This window comes from Schistocerca gregaria, chromosome 5 (assembly GCF_023897955.1).
Source record: "Schistocerca gregaria isolate iqSchGreg1 chromosome 5, iqSchGreg1.2, whole genome shotgun sequence".
Classification (NCBI taxonomy): Eukaryota; Metazoa; Arthropoda; class Insecta; order Orthoptera; family Acrididae; genus Schistocerca; species Schistocerca gregaria.
In genome coordinates this window covers 344,789,950-344,806,485 of record NC_064924.1, presented here as the reverse complement: position 1 = coordinate 344,806,485, position 16,536 = coordinate 344,789,950, and the positions used below count along the sequence as shown (strand labels likewise).

At 38.6% G+C, this 16,536-nt stretch overlaps 1 protein-coding gene across 1 annotated transcript in view; it reads right to left on the bottom strand.

Moving 5' to 3' along the window:
• LOC126272739 (elongation factor Ts, mitochondrial) overlaps positions 1 to 16,536 on the bottom strand; it is a 70,564-nt gene that overhangs the window by 29,824 nt on the left and 24,204 nt on the right. The window lies entirely within an intron of this gene.

Below are 16,536 nucleotides of genomic sequence, written 5' to 3'. Positions count from 1 at the left end.
AATTTGTGGCTTTAAAAAATTGCTAAGTTATCTTTTCAAGCTGCGAGGTATTAGAACAAAAAAATTGTAAGTAAAATTGGTCTTTCATTTTTTGTTGTCTCCCAATAGTCAGAATAATAGATAGTGAGCCCTTGTAAGAAAATTATTGAAAGTTTTACACCCTCTGAGCCTCACAGTTTAATCTATGTTGTGTGTGAATTTTATCATGATATCAGCTTGGCTGACATCTATATCTCTGGCTGACATCTATATTTTTGCCTGAAAACTTTCCTGCGCGTGGTTTATTTATGTTTTGACGATATTAACACATATTAATTGTTGGAAGGTTGAATTTACAGACCTGTATGTGGAAGTCAAGATGTATGCATAATGGGTGGTGGAAAACCTGTGTTTAGGAAACAGGTTTCATGGAAATTGATTTACCAGCAAAAAAAGAGGAAGCAGCTCGAAATGAAGAACATAAGCTCTTAGCTTCAGCATCGAAACTTGGGACAGGAGAATTGTAAAAGTGTGTGAATGATGTTGAGATAGATTCCACTGGATTCAGACTTCTTGATTTAGAGCTTCTCTGCCAGGTTATAAAGTTTTTATGTTCATGTGTTACATGTAAAAATGTGGGATGCCTGATTGTTGTTGAAGAAAGAAGAGTGGGAATAGCTTGTGATTTTAAATTTATTTGTAATTTGTGCAGCTATGAATTTTCATTTTCCTTTGCCAAAAAAATCGACACTAGTACCTATGAATGCAATTTTAGGTTAGCATATGATCTGAAATGCCTTTGACAGGGCTGGGAAGGGAGTAATTTATTATGTGGTTTTTTCAACATGCCTCTACCTTGTGCAAGGTTTGAAAAAACCAAGAAATTTCTGATGATGTATGTGATACTGTAAGTTTCTATGAAGAAAGCAGTGGAGGAATTGGTGGAAATAAACCAAAAAGAAATAGATCCTGGGGTAGATATTCGTGACAGTGAATCTCCTACAAATGTTACCGACCTGTGTGTGTCTGTAGATGGGACCTGGATGAAATGGGTCACACATATCTATATGGAGTTGCATCTGTTATTGGTATTGACTCCGGTAAAGTTTTAGATGTAGAAATTATGTCTAAATACTGCCACCAGTGTGCAACAAGGAAAATGTCCAACAATGAAGATGGTGAGGAACTGTGGCAAGAAAAGCATGCAGTGGCATGCTCTACAATTATAGTGGCTCAAGTAGGGGCATGGAGGCTGCTGCAGTTGAGAGGTTGTTCTCCAGATCTGAGGAATAGTATAGTGTTAGATATACTAAATATCTTTGTTCAAAGCTGTAACAGATACAAATCTGTACAGTACAACAATAGAAAAGTTGGAATGTGTTGACCACATCCAAAAGAGCCTTGGTGGTAGGCTTCATCGCTGGAAAAGGCAGGCTTACTCTGAAAGAAATTGATTCTCTTCAGTTATTTTATGGGAGAGCTATCAGGAAAAACACACACAATTTAGACTCAATGAGGCGTGCTGTGTGGACAATTTTTTTCCACAAACTATCCATTAACCATACACCAATGCACAATCTGTGTCTGAAAGATAACTGGTGTAAGTTCAACAACAGAAAGGAGACATATTCACATAAACACTCATTACCAGAACTTGTTATGAATGCAGTTAAGCCCACATTCAGGTTTCTTGCAAACCCTGATTTATTGAGGAAGACACAAAATGCAAATGAAAGCCTCAATAATTTAATTTGGATTAGATGCTCAAAAAGGAAATTCTGTGGACTTGAAGTACTCAAAATAGGTGTCTATGATGCAGTTTCATGTTACAAAAATGGAAATAATGGCAGAATTGAAGTGTTGAAGATAGTTGGTATAGATCCTGGTGTGTTTGCAATGAAAGCACTTTACACCATCGCAAAGAGCAGAGTTAAGAAAGCTAACAGATAAGTGTCTTACCTGCAAATACATGCCAGGCAGATTAGAAGAGGAGAGAAGAGAAATCTGCAGGGTGAGTATCAGTATGGAGTATTTTAAAATTGAGGTAAGCTTATTACATGTAGAAGTACGAGAAGAAAATCTTTGAACTTCATTTTCTCTCTTTAACATTTTTTATGTTATTAGAAGCCTTTTCTCAAAAAGTATATGAACTAATGCTATGAAATTTTCAGGAACTATTTGCAGCGTGTTGCTGTCTCCCTGGAACTAAAAAGTACAAGATCCTGCAATTACATTCTGATTTTTGATGACTGTTTGTAGAAAGGAAGTTAATTTTGTATGTGCAAAACTCTGTTAATGATACAGTTAGTACCATAAATTAATAACTATAGCTCAGTGGTCTTATAACCTTCTCAGGACACTACAATAAAATTTTCACATTAATTGCATGATTAGAATTTGAGTTACAGTTTTTTATAAAAAAGACAATAAAAAAAATCAAAAATTTAAATTTCTGGCAAAATATTAATCCTGCATGTTTTATTATATTTTCCCATTAAAATACAACTCTTTTGCTTTACACATGCAAAATTTTAGATTTGTACATTAATAAACATGGCTGTAATGATTTTTTAAATAAATGTTTACATTTTCTGTTACAGCCTCCCTCAACACAAGGGGCATACGTGAATACAGAGTGAATGACAGATATATCTCATTTCTTGAATCAATGATCCAATTCCTCTCTCTGATATTTTGCCCTAGGCCAGTTTTTCTCCTGTACTGCCAAATGACCTATTTTTATACCTTTCTTTGTTTTCTTTTCTGCTGAGTATACAATTCTTGTGAATTTTAACCATTTGTGCTTCATCTCTTCATCCCTGGAGATGCATACTTGATGTTGACTGCTTAGCGCAATTTGCTTCCTGTCACTTTTGCTAAGCAAAAATTTTTTCCTACCTTTAACATTCCTTGTATTGCATGCAGTAATTTGTCCAATAGTAGCCTTATAAACACTGATTCAGCCTTACACATTGACTGATTTAAAAAAAAATTTGGATCTATTAGTTACCAGTAGATCTAAGATTTTGCCCTCATCAGTTGGTTATTTATCTATCTATTGGCTAGAAGTAATTTTCAGACAAAACAAACAGAACAATTTCAGACCATTGTCCCCGCCATCAGTTTTAATTGCCTGACTCACCCATTCTATAGATGGCAGAAAACTCACCACAATATTTTTCCTGGAGTGTTTCGCCACTTATGCTTCTGAGGCAAGTTTTTTATGAAATAACCACAGTAACAGATTATTTCACATTCAACTTTCATAACAACTTCACTACGTATTGTTAAATTCTTTATAGTAATAAATACCTTGCCACAATTAGTGTTTGTCCTATCCTTGCAATATAGCTGTAGACAAATTTGAATTTACAACTTTGCTGCTGTTGATATCTGGTTTCACAACCAGCTCCCCCCCATATGCACATTACCTTTAATAAGAAAGACTAATTCTAGAACTTTATCATGGATACACCTGCAGTTTGCACATACATAATTATTATACTCTTTTTTTTTCTTTATTTCTGATCTGAAAGGATGTAAGTTCTCTTCTGAGTAAAGTGGATGATCTTTCGCCAATTAGGAGGGCAATTCCACAGTGACCTATGCAGGACTTCTAAACCTTTTTTATAAAAACATGTGCTACATTTACTGTGCTACCACTTCTTTTGGATAGTGCACCCATGATCTACTGATGGGTGGCCCTACAATTCAGCACATAACTGAGGTCAAGAAATTAACATCTAAGAGTGATGCAGTATCATATTGGAAAACTGTAACAAGGTTGACTGATGAGGTAAGATATTTGGCATTAATGAATACTTCAACTCTCTCACCATCGTGTGTGTTCTCTTTGTAGGGTCTGCACTGAGTCTCTAGGAGAATAGTTGTAGAGGCAATTTTAACCAGTTGTAAAGGCAGTTTCTTGACAACTGAGGTGAACAATTACAAGAAAGTTTGTGGCTGCTGTGCCTTTGAAATTTTCTTCACCTGTGTGTATGGTACTCATTTCACTACTTTGATTTCCCATCTGTTCTGTCACTTTACGTATACCGGACAGTTGCATTCCACACTGAATTGTTATGTGAACAGTTTTCACAACAGGCAGAGCAGTTATTACATTCTGTTACAGCTTCATGTACAAGTTTACCACATCTCTCTTGTCCGATACATGTCAAAGTGGTATGGCCAAATTGGAAACACTCTAAGAAGAAATCTTGCCTTTATACACTTTGGTAATACTGGCACACTGAATGACAGATTAACTAGTTCCCACCACTCACTCACTTCATTAAATTTCTTACTGACACTACCGCCATCATTTCCCTACTCCTCTTTAAGCTAATTAACACCAATTGACATTTTATATCATGAACCATGGACCTTGCCGTTGGTGGGGAGGCTTGCGAGCCTCAGCGATACAGGTAGCCGTACCGTAGGAGCAACCACAACGGAGAGGTATCTGTTGAGAGACCAGACAAACGTGTGGTTCCTGAAGAGAGGCAGCAGCCTTTTCAGTAGTTGCAGGGGCAACAGTCTGGATGATTGACTGATCTGGCCTTGTAACAATAAGCAAAATGGCCTTGCTGTGCTGGTACTGCGAATGGCTGAAAGCAAGGGAAAACTACGGCCGTAATTTTTCCCGAGGGCATGCAGCTTTACTGTATGATTAAATGATGATGGCGTCCTCTTGGGTAAAATATTCCGGAGGTAAAATAGTCCCCCATTCGGATCTCCGGGCGGGGACTACTCAAGAGGATGTCGTTATCAGGAGTAAGAAAACTGGTGTTCTACGAATCAGAGCGTGGAATGTCAGATCCCTTAATCGGGCAGGTAGGTTAGAAAATTTAAAAAGGGAAATGGATAGGTTAAAGTTAGACATAGTGGGAATTAATGAAGTTCGGTGGCAGGAGGAACAAGACTTCTGGTCAGGTGACTACAGGGTTATAAACACAAAATCAAATAGGGGTAATGCAGGAGTAGGTTTAACAATGAATAAGAAAATAGGAATGTGGGTAAGCTACTACAAACAGCATAGTGAACGCATTATTGTGGCCAAGATAGATGCGAAGCCCACACCTACTACAGTAATACAAGTTTATATGCCAACTAGCTCTGCAGATGACGAAGAAATTGAAGAAATGTATGATCAAATAAAAGAACATATTCAGATAGTGAAGGGAGACGAAAATTTAATAGTCATGGGTGACTGGAATTCGATAGTAGGAAAAGAGAGAGAAGGAAATGTAGTAGGTGAATATGGACTGGGGCAAAGCAATGAAAGAGGAAGCCGCCTGGTAGAATTTTGCACAGAGCACAACTTAATCATAGCTAACACTTGGTTTAAGAATCGTAAAAGAAGGCTGTATACATGGAAGAAGCCTGGAGATACTGACAGGTTTCATATACATTATATAATGGTAAGACGGAGATTTAGGAACCAGGTTTTAAATTGTAAGACATTTCCAGGGGCAGATGTGGACTCTGACCACAATCTATTGGTTATGACCTGTAGATTAAAACTAAAGAAACTGGAAAAAGGTGGGAATTTAAGGAGATGGGACCTGGATAAACTAAAAGAACCAGAGGTTGTACAGAGTTTCAGGGAGAGCATAAGGGAGCAATTGACAGGAATGGGGGAAAGAAATACAGTGGAAGAAGAATGGGTAGCTCTGAGGGATGAAGCAGTGAAGGAAGCAGAGGATCAGGTAGGTAAAAAGACGAGGGTTAGTAGAAATCCTTGAGTAACAGAAGAAATATTGAATTTAATTGATGAAAGGAGAAAATATAAAAATGCAGTAAATGAAGCAGGCAAAAAGGAATACAGACGTCTCAAAAATTAGATCGACAGGAAGTGCAAAATGGCTAAGCAGGGATGGCTAGAGGACAAATGTAAGGCTGTAGAGGCTTATCTCACTAGGGGTAAGGTAGATACTGCCTACAGGAAAATTAACGAGATCTTTGGAGATAAGAGAACCACTTGTATGAACATCAAGGGCTCAGATGGAAACCCAGTTCTAAGCAAAGAAGGGAAAGCAGAAAGGTGGAAGGAGTATATAGAGGGTCTATACAAGGCCGATGTACTTCAGGACAATATTATAGAAATGGAAGATAATGTAGATGAAGATAAAATGGGAGATATAATACTGCGTGAAGAGTTTGACAGAGCACTGAAGGACCTGAGTCGAAACAAGGCCCCCGGAGTAGACAACATTCCATTAGAACTACTGACGGCCTTGGGAGAGCCAGTCCTGACAAAACTCTACCATCTGGTGAGCAAGATGTATGAGACAGGCGAAATACCCTCAGACTTCAAGAAGAATATAATAATTCCAATCCCAAAGAAAGCAGGTGTTGACAGATGTGAAAATTACCGAACTATCAGTTTAATAAGTCACAGCTGCAAAATACTAACGCGAATTCTTTACAGACGAATGGAAAAACTAGTAGAATCCGACCTCGGGGAAGATCAGTTTGGATTCCGTAGAAATGTTGGAACACGTGAGGCAATGCTGACCCTACGACTTATCTTAGAAGCTAGATTAAGGAAGGGCAAACCTACGTTTCTAGCATTTGTAGACTTAGGGAAAGCTTTTGACAACGTTGACTGGAATACTCTCTTTTAAATTCTGAAGGTGGCAGGGGTAAAATACATGGAGCGAAGGGCTATTTACAATTTGTACAGAAACCAGATGGCAGTTATAAGAGTCGAGGGACATGAAAGGGAAGCAGTGGTTGGGAAGGGAGTGAAACAGGGTTGTAGTCTTTCCTCGATGTTATTCAATCTGTATATTGAGCAAGCAATAAAGGAAATAAAAGAAAAGTTCGGAGTAGGAACTAAAATCCATGGAGAAGAAATAAAAACTTTGAGGTTCGCTGATGACATTGTAATTCTGTCAGAGACAGCAAAGAACTTGGAAAGGCAGTTCAACGAAATGGACAGTGTCTTGAAAGGAGAGTATAAGATGAACATCAACAAAAGCAAAACTAGGATAATGGAATGTAGTCAAATTAAGTCGGGTGATGCTGAGGGAATTAGATTAGGAAATGAGACATTTGAAATAGTAAAGGAGTTCTGCTATTTGGAAAGCAAAATAACATGATGGCATATGATACCTCTTACCATGTTGTTGTTGTGGTCTTCAGTCCTGAGAATGGTTTGATGCAGCTCTCCATGCTGCTCTATCCTGTGCAAGCTTCATCTCCCAGTACCTACTGCAGCCTACATCCTTCTGAATCTGCTTAATGTATTCATCTCTTGGTCTCCCTCTACGATTTTTACCCTTCACGCCGCCCTCCAATACTAAATCGGTGATCCCTTGATGTCTCAGAACATGTCCTGCTTTCCTTAATCTTTCTTCTAGGATAAGTCGTAGGGTCAGTATTGCCTCATGTGTTCCAACATTTCTACGGAATCCAAACTGATCTTCCCAGAGGTCAGCTTCTATCAGTTTTTCCATTTGTCTGTAAAGAATTCGTGTTAGTATTTTGCAGCTGTGACTGATTAAACTGATAGTTCGGTAATTTTCACATCTGTCAACACCTGCTTTCTTTGGAATTGGAATTATTATATTCTTCTTGAAGTCTGAGGGTATTTCACCTGCCTCATACATCTTGCTCACCAGATGGTAGAGTTTTGTCAGGACTGGCTCTCCGAAGGCCATCAGTAGTTCTAATGGAATGTTGTCTACCCCGGGGGCCTTGTTTTGACTCAGGTCTTTCAGTGCTCTGTCAAACTCTTCACGCAGCATCATATCTCCCATTTCATCTTCATCTACATCCTCTTTCATTTCCATAATATTGTCTTCAAGTATATCGCCCTTGCATAGACCCTCTATATACTACTTCCACCTTTCTGCTTTCCCTTCTTTGCTTAGAACTGGGTTTCCATCAAAGCTCTTGATATTCATGCAAGTGGTTCTCCTTTCTCCAAAGGTCTCTCTAATTTTCCTATACACAGTATATTTCTTACCACTAGTGAGATAAGCCTCTATATCCTTATATTTGTCCTCTAGCCATCCCTGCTTAGCCATTTTGCACTCCCTGTTGATCTCATTTTTGAGACGTTTGTATTCCTTTTTGCTGCTTCATTTACTGCATTTTTATATTTTCTCCTTTCATCAATTAAATTCAATATTTCTTCTGTTACCCAAGGGTTTCTACTAACCCTTGTCTTTTTACCAATTCGATCCTCTGCTGCCTTTACTATTTCATCCCTCAAAGTTACCCATTCTTCTTCTACTGTATTTTTTCCCCCATTCCTGTCAGTTGTTCCCTAATGCTCTCCCTGAAACACTGTACAACCTCTGGTTCTTTCAGTTTATCCAGGTCCCATCTCCTTAAATTCCAACCTTTTTGCAGTTTCTTCAGTTTTAATCTACAGTTCATAACCAATAGATTGTGGTCAGAGTCCACATCTGCCCCTGGAAATGTCTGACAATTTAAAATCTGGTTCCTAAATCTCTGTGTTACCATTATGTAGTCTATCTGATACCTTTTATTATCTCCAGGGTTCTTCCATGTATACAACCTTCTTTCATGGTTCTTAAACCAAGTGTTACCTATGATTACGTTTTGCTCTGCACAGAATTCTACCAGACGGCTTCCTCTTTCATTTCTTAGCCCCAATCCATATTCACCTACTATGTTTCCTTCTCTCCCTTTTCCTACGCTTGAATTCCGGTCACCCATGACTATTATTTTTTCATCTCCCTTCACTATTAGAATAATGTCTTTTATCTCCTCATACATTTCATCAATTTCTTCGTCATCTGCAGAGCTAGTTGGCATATAAACTTGTACTACTGTAGTAGGCGTGGGCTTCCTGTCTATCTTGGCCACAATAATACGTTCACTATGCTGTTTGTAGTAGCTTACCCGCACTCCTATTTTCCTATTCATTATTAAACCTACTCCTGCATTACCCCTACTTGATTTTGTATTTATAACCCTGTATTCACCTGACCAAAAGTCTCATTCCTCCTGCCACCGAACTTCACTAATTCCCACTATATCTAACTTTAACCTATCCACTTCCCTTTTTAAATTTTCTAACCTACCTGCCTGATTAAGGGATCTGACATTCCATGCTCCGATCCGTAGAATCCCAGTTTTCTTTCTCCTGATAACAACGTCCTCCTGAGTAGTCCCCACCAGGAGATCCGAATGGGGTCAATTTTACCTCCGGAATATTTTACCCAAGAGGACGCCATCATCATTTAATCATACAGTAAAGCTGCATGCCCTCGGGAAAAATTACGGCTGTAGTTTCCCCTTGCTTTCAGCCGTTCGCAGTACCAGAAGAGCAAGGCTATTTTGGTTAGTGTTACAAGGCCAGATCAGTCAATCATCCAGACTGCTGCCCCTGCAACTACTGAAAAGGCTGCTGCCCCTCATCAGGAACCATACGTTTGTCTGGCCTCTTAACAGATACCCATCCGTTGTGGTTGCACCTACGGTACGGCTATCTGTATCATTGAGGCACGCAAGCCTCCCCACAAAGCCAAGGTCCATGGTTCAAGGGGGGGCCTCTTACCATAATTACATTTAATATTAAAAGACAGTCCTAGGTTGCACAGTGCTCTTTATTGGTTCAGAAACAATGCATTTCACCTCGCTAGAGCATCATCAAGTCAACTGGAAAAACAATGAAAAATGGAAGTAATAAATAATTAGACATTATCCTATCATGAACTACTATGCTCAAAAGTGAAAACCAAAAATATAAATATATAAGACATAAAGGATAGGAAAGCACGTATAAAATATTTTGCACTTATTTCCAAAAAAGCATTTGTCCAATACATGATGTTATGGGAACCACCAAGTATCACCATTGGTTTACCTTGCTTGATATGGGCCATCAATTGTAGCAATGTAAAGTAGGACCACACACGTAAACTGTAAACCTGCCCTATACAAAAAATCCGAGCGCCATGGCACTTTGGTCATGTTTACAGTTTATGAGCATGGTCTTATTCTACGCTGGTACAAATGTTAACCCACATTGCACGACGTAAACTGACAGTAACATTTGTTACATATTCTTTGTATGTTTATTCTTGGTGGTTTCCAGATAATCATCCATGGTGTTCTTCAAGTACATTTACTGGGTATTTTAGGCAAATTTGATGAATGATTTTTGGCAGTAATTATAAAATATTTTATACTTGCTTTCCTATCCTTTGCATCTTATATACTTACATTTTTGGTTTCCACTTTTTAGTATAGTAGCACAAGGTAGGACCATGCCCAGTTATTTATTATGTCCATTTTCACTGTACTTTCAAGACAACCTGATGATGCCCTACCTGGGTGAAATGCATCATTTTTGAACCAACAAAGAGCAATGTGCAACCTAGGACTGTTTATTAACATTGATTACAATACAGGTTGCTGTATCACTGTACACAATTGACTGGAATAAATTTTATAATTACATTTGTTATGTATCTTAAAATTAAATGGGATGCTCTCCATGTCTACTTGGAGTCAGAACCTGTGATATCTGACAAGTTGTTGCCACTTCAATAAGTGGAGTCCTATAACACAGCCTTTAATTGATTCTAATATAAGCCTCACCAGACGCTATGTACAAAGCATACAATGCAAGTTCACTGTTGAAAGCATCCCACACCTGAAGCAGAGTTTAATTTACCTGTTCCCACAATAGCAAATCAGTTCCTAACATCTATCAACAAGGATATCAGTGTTTGTCATAAGCGTTCTTCTCAACTGTGATATCATTGTAACACACTAAAATTTAAGTACTACAACATGAACAAATGATATCTTATCACAAAATACTGCATTGACAGGTGCTTGTTTAAATATTACTCTGGTGTGTCCAAAACCTTCTTGTATCATTATATCAGAACTTGGGAAAAGCCAATTCTCAAAACAGTCTCTCCCTGACAGTCTTGGCAAGCCCATTCCCATTCTTCAAGGCAGTAAAAGACTTGGTTGTTATGCAAATAAAAGTGAAGTTGCATGAAGAATTCAACACACACACACACACACACACACACACACACACACACACACACACACACACACACACACAGAGAGAGAGAGAGAGAGAGAGAGAGAGAGAGAGAGAGAGAGAGAGAACACTCTGTGGCACTGTCTGTGTGCTCACTGTCTCTGTTCCACACTACATATTCCACCAGTACTACATAATCCACTTATTACCTCATCTTGCAACTGAAAATGCTGGGGTATGCTCCCCACGAGTACATAATTTATTAAATTATATTTTGACTCTCTCTCAGATATTTATAAAGTCAGAATATTGTCAGTATTACTAATCACCATAACACTTTTGATTACTTTATGACACCCACAATTTACACGACAATTGCAAAACATTTGTTATTGAACATGAAACATACTATACATGAAACTCAACACTAAATACTTCACATGCACCCTACAGACAGGCAGAACATTGCTATTGGATTGTGTCACAGGGTACACACAGTGTTCCACAGAGTGGGATTTTTGTCAACAACAAACACTGTTTGCCAGATCAGGTGACTGGCATGGCATAACATTTGTTAGTAATTACTCTACAGATCTGAGTACATATTGCCTAGTACAGAAAGATCCCATCCTAAAGTACAGTGGGTTTGTGCTCTATTTTTACAGGCATATTAACAATTTGCATTTGGAGTCTGAGATTAACTTCGATCAAAGCTTTTAAGAGAAATACTGATCAGCCAGAACATTATGACCACCTACCTAATAGCAGGTATGTTCACCTTTGGCACAGACAACAGCAGTAACGCATCGTGGAATGGAAGAAATGAGGCCTTGAGAGGTCACTGGAGAGAGCTGGCATCACATCTGCACTCACAAGTCATCTAAATCGCATATATTCTGAGGAAGGGGAGAGATAAGCTCTGACGTCATATTCAATCACATCCCAGATGTGTTCAATCAGGTTCAGATCTGACGATTTGGCGGTCAGCAGATCAATTGGAACTTCTCACTGTATGCACTGTCTTGTTGAAAAATGCTACTGCCATCGGCAAACATAATGGTCGTGAAGTGGTACACTGAACTGCAAACCGTGTATGATACTCCTTGGCCACCATGGTGTCTTGCAAAAGATCAACTGCACCCATGGATGCCCATGTGAATGTTCCCCTGAGTATAATGAAGCTGCTGCCAGCCTGTCTCCATCTTTACAGGTGTCAAGGAACTGTTCCTCTGCATGATGAGGGATTTGTAACGCATCGTTGCATGATGAAGAAGATATTGGAATTAATCCGATCGTGCAATTCTTTGCCACTGTGCCAATGTCCAGTGCTGATGGTCACACGCTTATTTCAGTCATAGCTGTTGATGTAGTGGCGTTAGCATTCACACATGCATGGGTCATCGGCTGCAGAGGTCCATCATTAGGAGTGTTCACTGCACTGTGTGTTCAGACATGCTTGTGCTCTGCCCAACTTTAAAGTCCGATGTTAGTTTCACCACACTTAGCTGCCTGTCCTGTTTTACCAGTCCGACATCTGTAATGAGAGGTGGCCACCCAACCCCCATGATGTCTGGACAAGGTTTCACCTTGGTTTTGCCACATGTTGAAGACATGCACCACAGCACTCCTCAAACACCTGACAAGTCAAGCAATTTCCCAATTGCTCCTGGAGATACTCTGGGCCATCACAACCTCCCCTCTGTCAAGTTCAAGATAGATCACGTGCCTTCCCCATTCTACACACGGACAGCATTGTCACTGATACTACTACAAGCACCGTGCACCTGTCTGACTAGCAGTCATTCCTCACCAGCTGACACTGCTATAGCCTGAACAAGTATATATCAATAGTAGGTCAGTGGTCATAATTTTCTGGTCAATCAGTGTAAATGCAAGGGTTATTTCACTTGTTTGCAGCAGGGTAATGCAGTCAGCCAATAGCAAAATCACTGTTAAGTAGCGAGAACACACAAATAGGAAACATTCATAGTTTTACTTAATATAATTATAATATAGCTACAAGAAAAGCTAGGCTGACACATATAACATTGATCTCTTTTTGTGTGTGTTACTGTTTAAGATATATCCAAACACATATGTGTCCGTAAAATTCTGCTGAATGACATATATGTATGGTCTTCCAGGCCTGAAATTTTTTTAAGTGGCTGGTCCTCTAAGTGTTAAGTTTTGAATGACAATCAAACACTCTGTGACTTAAGAAAGTCATTGCACATTCTCAGATGTAACATAAATCATCTTGCATAAAAGGAAATTTACTTTGAAAATAATGCTTCTCCAAACACCACTTGCAATATTTTACCATGGTCTATCAGAAATAAGTTCGTTCAAGCAGTCACCACAAAGCGCCAGAAGACAGGCATTACTGCGCATGTGCAGCTACAATGACATAGGAAGCCCGTACTTAGTGTCTGCTCTGCTCATACACCTTTTATCACTTTTCTGTTTGGAATTTCATGTGTAGTGGGGAATCATGTGACCATATGCCACAGTGCAGCATGTTGTTCGGAGTGGACATACGGAGTTATCGTACTTACTGTATTTGTTTTATTATATCGTACAACAATAAGGAAAGCAAAATTAGCAGTCTTTGGCACAATATGCATTTCAAAATTAGACTCTACAGCTCTAAGTACTCTAATATTTCGCTATGTGGAGGCTAAAATAGATTTTTTTCTGTTATGTAGCGTTTCCAATCAAGTTTACTTACACACAGCACTGTAAAAAGCTAGAATGAATTTCTTGCAACAACAAGGAAGAACTGTTGTTAGTATACAACAGAACTGAATACAGTAAGCTCTTCACGACCTTTTCAAACTGTATAAGAGTTCACAAGGTTACTTGTGAAGTCAAGAAACTATATTTGGCAGTTTATGTTCTTTTCCAGGAGTAAATAAAAGCCTTGTAACTTCCCACAATGATAAAACATATCTATAATTTACTGAAGAATGGTGTTCTGTAAATTTGAGCTGTAAACAATGCAGATTAAGAAATAATGTAAGGCTAGAGGAGGTACCAGACGAGTGTTTACACATGTCTTGTGATCGAAAAACACTGTCTTTCATGGAAGGCAGGTATGTAAAATTCTGCTAAAGCTTTTCAGTGCAGTTTTTGGGAAGCCAATTTCTTGGAGTAGCATTATTGTGTTATCTCATGTTTGGTTCTTTATTATGGATCATCGTTGAAGTGTTGACCACCAAGGACAGATTATAGGTGTAAGATCAAATGAAAGTTGATAGGAGCGAGGTCCGGGCTGAACGGAGGATGATCAAATGCATCCCAGTGAAATTCCCATAAGAGTTGTTTGGACACATTCAACGTGTGAGGTCAGGCACTATTGTGGAAAAAAAAAACACCACCTTTTGACAGAAATCATGGGCACTTGTTCTTTATTGTGTGGCACAATTTCTTAATGGTCTTGCAGTAACCATGTGCATTGACTGATTGGCCTCATGGTAAGAAATCAATCAGCAAAATGCCTTTCTGTCCCACAATATGGTGCACATGACTTTTCGAGGTGTCATGATTTGCTTAAGCTTAACCTTCATTGAGGATGAAGTGTGCCTCCATTCCACTGATTGCCATTTTGTTTCAGGGGTGTGGTACGATGCCCGAGTTTCATCCTCCATTACTATACGAGAAAGAAAACCATCACCTTATCATTTTAGAGTGCCAGAATCTGAAGTGCACTGCCCATCTGTTTTTTTTTTTTTTGTTCAGTAAGAATTTTGGGCACCCAATGTGAGCAAAGTTTTCGAAATTTCAGTTTTTCAGTAACAGCTTCATGAATTAGTGAGCGTGAGATTTGAGAAACTTCCACAGCAAGGGCATTAAGTATAAACTTATGGTTGTGCTTAATCTTCCCTTCAATTGTGTGAACCAGTTCATCACTAACCACAGACGGGCATCCACTTCGTTCATCATCATGCACTTGATCACATCTTTTATTGAACAGTCTGACCCATCTTACAACCATTGGATCACTCATAACATTTTGTCCGTAAACCTCGCAGATTTGCCGATGAATTTCCTTTGATTTAACTTTCTTTGCATTTAGGAAATGAATCACAGATCTGATTTCACATGCGGTAGCATTTTCAATTACAGCTGACATTATAAAGCAGCACTAAAAAGCACACGTCAGCAGCAGCGATCTGAAAATGGCGTACATGTCGTCTCTTTGAGTCAGAGTAACTGCCGCACATGCTCAGAACTGCGATTGTAGTGCACCCGCATATAGAAATAGAAACAGAACTTACTTTGTGGACGACTCTTGTATAAAACTGCTTCCTAATGTATCATCTCCAACTGCAGGAGACATTTTACGGCAAACTTTTAGAATAACTGACAGTTGCCCTCTTGCTAGCAAATAAAACACATTAGTTGACTTGTAGTATGTAGATAGGATTAAATTTCAAGCACTGCATTGTTACTGGTCAGTCGTCTTGTCTGGAAAGGTGTGGGGCAAACTATTCTGCATCTTGTGATGACCACTTCCATCCATCTCTATCGTTTGGGGAGACATGCTGCATGCTAGGCTTTTTGGTGACATACTGTTGTTCAGTACTTGCATCCACTTTTCTTTCCGCTGACTCATAATTTTTATTCCCATTTATGACAATGGAATATGATCATCCTGCATGATACTAGACCTACAGACATCTTTGGTTCCTGTACCCACTGTACCACTGTCCCTTAATTCTCACATGGCCAGGACTCAACACTGATACTCTGTTTCCTTGGTTCTGAATCTTCAGGATGGTGCCTTACATCTTCTGAATCATTCTCTCTGTTGAATACATTTTCAGTATAGACTGAACGGCAGAGGTGAAACTCTTCATCCCTGCCTTACACCCTTTTTAATCCAAGAAATTTGTTCTTGGTCTTCCATTCTTATTCTTCCTTCTTGGTTTTTATATGTATCACCCGCCTTCATTACAGCTCAGATCTATTTTCCTAAGAATTTCAAAGATCTTTCACCATTTTACACTGTAGAACGGTGTTCTAGGTCAACAAATCCTATACAGATTACATCATTTAAGAGGAAACTGCTATACATAATCTTATATCTTAATAAGGGTGTAACTGGATCATGTTTTTCTTGTTGAGGATTAGCAGCCAGTTTCTCAAATAATGCACTGATAAATAGCAATAGCTATGCTAATGTTTAATTAAAACTACACATTAATACAAATGTAATTAAAATAAAGGTACAATTAAGTAAACTATTTGTATCTTTATTGAACACTTTTTATTATGGTGCACATTAGAATACGTCCACAGTGAACAGTGAAGGCCCAAATCTGTATTTAAATTTAAATGTTAAAAATTGATCATCAACAAGCAAAAAGTAACAATGATTTTGCAGCATTGTTTAGTGTTTGACATTTAAGGTTCCCTTAACAATTTACTATATTACAAAGTCAAAACCCCAACATACTTCGCACTGTATGCTACACATACCAGTAAAATAAAATTTATTTTAATATGATCCTACTGGAATACCACAACAAAATTTGACACAGGCATTAACAAATAGTGTTTGCCACATGTATATG